This window comes from Aegilops tauschii, chromosome 6, assembly GCF_002575655.3.
Source record: "Aegilops tauschii subsp. strangulata cultivar AL8/78 chromosome 6, Aet v6.0, whole genome shotgun sequence".
NCBI lineage: Eukaryota > Viridiplantae > Streptophyta > Magnoliopsida > Poales > Poaceae > Aegilops > Aegilops tauschii.
In genome coordinates this window covers 263,243,854-263,251,057 of record NC_053040.3, presented here as the reverse complement: position 1 = coordinate 263,251,057, position 7,204 = coordinate 263,243,854, and positions in this window count along the sequence as shown.

The following is a 7,204-nucleotide window of genomic DNA, read 5'->3' as shown; positions in this document are numbered from 1 at the left end:
AAATACTTTTGTTGCTCCATTAATTCTGTAAATTTGCGAGGGGCTTTGGAATAATCCAAGTGGTCCCTGCAAAAATTATGAGAAGCAACAAAATTAGTTTGGGTCAAACCCAAATTAAAACAAATGTCAGAAATAGAAAAACAGAAACAAAATGAAAAAAGGGGGAACACTTACCTGGCGGCCCAGCTGTTCTGGCCCAGCAAGCCGGCTGGCCCAGCCCACCACCTGGCCCCTGCCAGTCATCCCCTTCCTCGCGCTAAGAGGACAAGGGCACGCGCCCGACGCGTGCGGCCATGCGCCCGGCCACCTCCAGGCCGTCTGCCTGTGCCTCGATGCCCTCGACGTTGACACACACCTCCCCGGACCCCTCTCACTCTCTCGCGTGCTCTCCCCTCCTCTGTTTCAATATCGTGCAGCCATCGAGCACGACCGTTGCCGCCGTCCGCTGCCAGCGCGGCCAGCAGCATCCCCACGCCTAGCCAGATAGCCCACGAGCTCCGTCTAGGATCCGTGAAGCTCTACGGCGACGCACGCGACGCTAGGTGCCCCGATGCCATGCCATCACCACTGTCTTCATTGCCACGGCCGGCGATCGCCGCTGCTCGATTCGCAGCAACGAGGACGGCCCCGAGCTCGCTGACCACCTCATCGTCCTTGTTGCGAGCTCCACTGGATTTCCCCTCTCTCCTTTTGCTCGCACCGATGCCGTAGCATCGTTCCCAGCCGTGACCAAAGCTCGCCGCCCGCCCTTGTCACCGCCATGGCCTGACGTCGAACGGGTCACGCCCGTCCACCACACCGAGCTCCTGGTGACCCCAGGAGGCTGCCCAGCGCTTCACGTTGCTCGCTCGCGCTCCACAACGCCGTCTTCGCCGAGGTCTGATCTCCGGCCACCACCACGAGGTCCTTTCCGGCGAGATACGGCCACCGCAGCTCCGACCACCACCACCACGAGCTCCTTTCCGGCGAGATACGGCCACCGCAGCTCCGACCACCACCACCAGCCGATGCGCCTCACTCCTAGGAACACGTAGGAGCATACCGCGCATCGAATGGTGCCCTGTGGAGCTTTTCCGAAGCGCCCTGCCGCCGCGGCACCTCACTGGCGACCTAAATCTGGCGAGAACGTCGTTCAGTGAGTGCTAATGACCCCCTTGGGTCAATGACAGGTGGGCCGAGGGCCTTGCCAAATTAGTTTAGTCGCTAAACTAATTTTAGTTAACCCACCAAGACACTGACATGTGGCCCCGGCCCCACTGACATTTTAGTTAGGTTTAACTTAAGGATAATTAACTATGTTAATTAGCTTAGTCACTGACATGTGGGTCCCATTGGTGAGGTTTGACCTGGACTGACCCACTGACCTGCTGGCGTCACTCAGACGTCATGCTGACGCAGTAAATATTTTCTGGGATTTTAAGTAAATCAGAAATGATTTATTTATTTCGGAAAATGACTAAAACTTCTAAAATTCATAGAAAATAATCTGTAGCTCCAAATGAAATAATTTATATATGAAAAATTATCAGAAAATATGAAGAATCTGTTTATGGCAATCCCATGCATGTTTGAGAAACCCAAAACTACTGTATATGACAATTGAATTCATGGCATTTGAAATGTCACATGTGGAGTTTGAATTTGAACCTTTGGTTCAAACCAACTTCATTTAATATGGTTGCTAGTTGCATTAGCTCAATCAACAACATATTACCATGTCATGATCATGCATCATATTGTTGCATTGCATTGATTGTGTTCCTTCTCTATTGCCGGTGTTTGTCCCCTCTCAGTAGACATTGCTCTAGCGATGTGTTCAATGACATCGATGAAGAGCTATACTATCTTCAGATGTGCCAGGCAAGCAAACCCCCTTTGAGCATTCTGATACAATCCCACTCTCTCGCTCCTGCTCTCTTTTATTGCAATAGGACAACAACGATTCAACGGTTACATGTTGCGGTAGTTGAACCCCTTTCCTCTGCATGACCTGTCTTTGCCACAGTAAATAGTTGAAAGCCACTAGCATGAGTAGGAGTTGTTTGAGCCATGATGTGCCTACTCATTTAGGCTTGCTTGTTATGCCTGCTATGCTTAGAGTTGTGTCAGGTCTGATTCATCTCGGATGGATTGGAATGCTGTGAACATGTCCTACTGTCGATTGCTAAGTGTGTGAACATGATTTGGTAAAGGTAGCGATGGGAGGCCATGTAGGAGTACATGGTGGGTTGTCTCATTGAAAACGTCCTTAGGAACCGAGTTCTGTGTTTGTGATCCAAGACAGTTACTACCACGCATTGGAATGCTTAAGTGCCCCTCTCGACTTATTAATCGCCTTGATCTCTGTCCAGGAGATGAAACTACTTTCTGGTGTTTGTAGGATATGTGTTGGGGCCGTGCGTAGCGCTGACCCTAGGGGCGGGCTATGATGCGGTAGAGACACGAGCCAGGGTGTACCGGGACGCCCGTTTGGTGCCTCGGGAACCCTGCTCTCATTGTTTGGGGCCGTGAGTGAAACCCCGGCCGGATCTCCTTGCGGATGGAACCCGAATAGGCGATAAACCTGGACTTGTGACTTGTGTGGTTAGTCAGGTCGTGGCCGACACCCTCGCTAGGCTTCCGCTTGAAGGTTGTCGAGTACATGTCGTGTAAATGGTGACAAGTGGTGAGAGCGTGTGTGAAGAAGTACACCCCTGCAGGGTTAACATGATCTATTCGAATAGCCGCATCCGCGGTAATGGACTACTGGGTTGCTTGTGCAGTTCATAAACAAGTGAAAGTGGATACTCTAAAAAGCGCAAGATAAGCGTGAGTGCTATGGATGACCTTCTCGTAGGGAGACGGGAGCGGATCCATAGTGGTGTAATGATATGGTGAATATGTGGACTCGTGTGCGCCACCTCAAAAGAATTACTTGCAGTCATAGTTTAGGGTAGCCACAGTCAAAGCTGGCTTGCTGCAGTTAAACTCCACCACCCCCTTTGTTCATACTGATGCATATGTAGCTAGTTCTGATGTCAGTCTTGCTAGGTACATTTGTACTCACGTTTGCTTAATTTATGTTTTGCAGAGGAGACTTTAGTCTCACCAGTAGTTCTGCGTGGACTTCGACGTTTAGCTTGTTACCTCAGCTACGATCTTGTACCCTTGGGAGGGTCTTGTAGATAGTCAGGCTTCTCAGCCTTTTTCATTTGTAGTTCTCTGTACTTAGACATGTTATGCTTCCATTGCTTGTATGCTCTTTATGTTGGGTCATGTGACCCATGATTTTAATTCTTACTATGTATGACTCTTCGGAGCCCTCTGAATAGATACTTTGAGTCGTAGAGTTTTGTTGTGATGCCATGTTGTATTTGCACATATCGAGCATATTCTGTGTATGATTTTTAAATGCTTGGTATGTGTGGGATCCTACAATCTAGTTGTTTATTCTTGGTAGCCTCTCTTATGGGGAAATGTCTCCTAGTGCTTCCACTGAGCCATGGTAGCTTGCTACTGCTCCGGAACACTTAGGCTGGCCGGCATGTGTCCTTCTTTTTTCCTGTGTTTGTCCCTTCGGGGAAATGTCACGCGTTGTTCCTTTAAGTCCTTGTAGCTTGCTACGACTTGGGTTCATATGTTGATGATCGACACGTTCGTTGATGGGTCATTTATGCCTATCCCTGTAAGTTAGTGCCACTTTGGATTCACGACTAATCATGTCGGCCTGGGTTCTCTGTCATATGGATGCTAGCGACTCTATCATATACGTGAGCCAAAAGGCGCAAACGGTCTCGGGCCAGGTAAGGTGGCACCCGTGGGGATACCGTGCCTGAGGCCGCAAATTGATATGATGTGTTACATGCTAGATCGGTGTGACATAGGATCGGGGTCCTGACACTTTCTTCTCCATATTCACATGGCTTGCGGCGACGATCTCCACGCCATCAAATACCTCCCCCTAAATCTGAAAGGACCAGCACGACACTGGTTAAACAGCCTCCCAGAGAACTCTGTTGGTAGCTGGAAAGATTTGGAAGATGCCTTTAGAGACAACTTCCAAGGTACCTATGTCCGGCGTCTAGACGCCGATGACCTTAGTCATGTAGTCTAGAAACCCGGAGTGTCAGCCTGAAAAATCTGGACTAGGTTCTTAGTTAAAAAGAACCAAATCGTCGATTGTCCGGACGCCGAAGCCCTCGCGGCCTTTAAACATAGCGTCCGTGATGAATGGCTCGCGCGACACCTCGGCCAAGAGAAGTCGAAGTCCATGGCAGCCCTTACCGCACTCATGACCCGCTTTTGCGCGGGCGAAGACAGCTAGCCAGCTCGTAGAAGCAACAGTAACAGCAACCCTGGCACTTCCGAAGCCAGGGATAGCAATGGCAGGCCACGACGCAAGAAACACAAGCGTCGAAGCAACAATGAAGATACCGAAGACACGGCGGTCAACGCCGGATTCAATGGCTATAAACCCGGTCAGCGGAAGAAGCCATTCAAAGGAAACAGGGACGGCCCATCCAATTTAGACAAAATACTTGATTGGCCTTGCCAGATTCATGGTACCCCGACAAGCCTGCAAACCACTCCAACAGAAACTGTTGGGTCTTGAAACAGGCCGGTAAGTTAAACACCGAACACAAGGGGAAATGACCACCAAGCGAGGAAGATGATGAGCCCCGGCCACCGAACACAGGGGGGCAAAAGAAATTTCCCCCTGAAGTAAAAACAGTGAATATGATATATGTCACTCATGTCCCCAAGACGGAACACAAGCGTGCACTAAGGGACGCCTACACCATAGAGCCGGTCGCCCCGAAATTCAACCCCTGGCCGACTTGCCCGATCACCTTCGATCGTAAGGACCACCCGACCAGTATCCGTCATGGAGGTTCGGCAGTCTTGGTCCTTGATCCAATCATCGATGGGTTCCATCTAACCAGAGTCCTTATGGATGGAGGCAGCAGTCTTAACTTGATTTACCAAGACACGGTCCGCAAAATGGGTATTGACCCATCAAGAATCAAGCCTACTAACACCACCTTTAAAGGAGTAATACCCGGTGTAGAAGCCCGCTGCACGGGCTCAATAACGTTGGAAGTAGTCTTCGGTTTGCCGGATAACTTCCGAAGCGAAGACTTGATCTTCGACATTGTCCCCTTCCATAGTGGTTATCACGCACTGCTCGGACGAACTGCCTTCGCTCGCTTTAATGCGGTCCCGCATTATGCTTACTTAAAGCTCAAAATTCCTGGACCCGGTGACGTTATCACTGTTAATGGAAACATGGAGCGCTCCCTCCATACCGAGGAGCACACCGCGGCCCTCGCAGCCGAGGTACAGAGCGGCCCTATCAAGCCGAACACTTCATCGGCCATCAAGCCCCCGGACACTGTCAAACGAGTCCGGTCTAGCCTGCAGAATGACAGCTCGGTCCATCCAGAGCTGGACTAGCAATTCCGCCTCTGTCAATCCCCCCATCTAATCACGGCACATGTACCGAGCGTGCATAACTACGCATTAAAAATACCTTGGGCAAGGATGGAGGCACACGAAGGACAAGGTCCATAATGCGGCTCGGCCCTATTCGGACCTTAATCTTCCTCTTTTTCTCCTTTTTCTCTTTTCTCTCATATTTTAGGTTCTTTAAAACCTAAATCACTCTTCGGTGGCATAAGGGCCCTTTCCTAGGCCCCTTCTATATACACGATCATCGATCCTCTCAAACGATCCTCTACCAAGGCGAATAGCGGCGCCAACGTGCGGCAGAGTGTCCAAAGGATCTTCAAGACCACCTTTTATTTTTTGGACCTGTATGCAGCTTTCCCTTGTTTAAAAATTCTCATCATGTAAAATAGCCCTGATGCTTATGGCATTCTCTGTAAGAGCACATTTTGACGTAGCAATCAGACTATAACGGAAGCAGTTTTGTCCAACCCTATTCGGTATTGGTTTCTTTTATAATCTATATCCCCTCTTCATGTTAGACTGGCATATAAACGTCGGCATGATTTAAAATGCCGAGGGGCTCTATTCGGCCACATATATTTTCAAAAAACAAAAGTCCGAACACTTACAGAATATACTTCGGCATCCTGAATTATGTAGATCTAATTTTTATATAAAGAAAACTTTCTCGTTTCACTTTGTCTCGCTTTCTCTAGAATCTCCTTTCTTTTTTCTTTCTTTGGAGTCGGCTTCTTAAGACAGGACTGGAAATCAGGTTTTCTGAATATCTCTCTTCCGGAGAAGTAAGTTTGTTCGAGATCGAAAGAGTGCCGAGGAAAAGAGAGAAGTTCTGGATAAATTGACAATGCCGAATTGAATTGACTAATTTAAGTTCCATTTTCTTTTTCTTTAGTTGCGGGAAAACCCAAATTAAAACTTTTATTTTATAGCGAGCAATTTCTAGTAAAAAATCCTGTATCCTTCCACTTAGATCAAAAGGAATTTTTCCAATAGAACTATGGGCGGGTGGGCTACTTTTTAGAAGTTCGGCCCGGTTTTTCATTAAAAAAAAATCAAAAAGCGAACTTGTTTTCATCTGGCAGATAAGCTTTTGAGAAGAGACCACTTTGATAAAGAGCTTTCGGGTTGCCGTCCAGTAAAACGGAAGAATTATAAATTTCTAAAATGATAGATAGGAATATAGAGAATAAAGCCATTGGGATCCCCATAAAATCCCCTGGGGCGTAGATAGAATTAGATAAAATAAAATAGATTTGAAAGTCCTAAATTAGACCAAAGGAATTCCGTCTGCTAGAATAAGAAAAAGACAACAAATCTCTTGATTCGGAATTAGGGACTCATGTATCATCTGATGAATCCACTTTCTTTTACACTTCTGTATCTTAATCTATCTTGTTTTTTAGTATTATCTAAAATAACTGATGAATTATGAATTTTCCATAACTTAGGTAAATGCTTTACCAACCAAAATGAACTCCTGCTTCTATCATCTCTTTCAAATTAATGTTCCAATATCTTCTTGTCATTTTTTCCACACTTCCTTTTTTTAATCCTACAATTCCATTACGGAATTTAATACTTTTGAAAGGTGTTTTATTTGCTCGTAGTTCCCGTTTGATACCCGATAAAGCAAATCTAGGTTTTCGCTTTCCTTGCGATGGGCCTGGCCGAGGGGGAACATTTCAAGTATCCGGTCCTTTTTTTTGCGGCATGCTCTCTGATTTACGGATTCGCAGGGGGCCTTCAGGCTTGGATC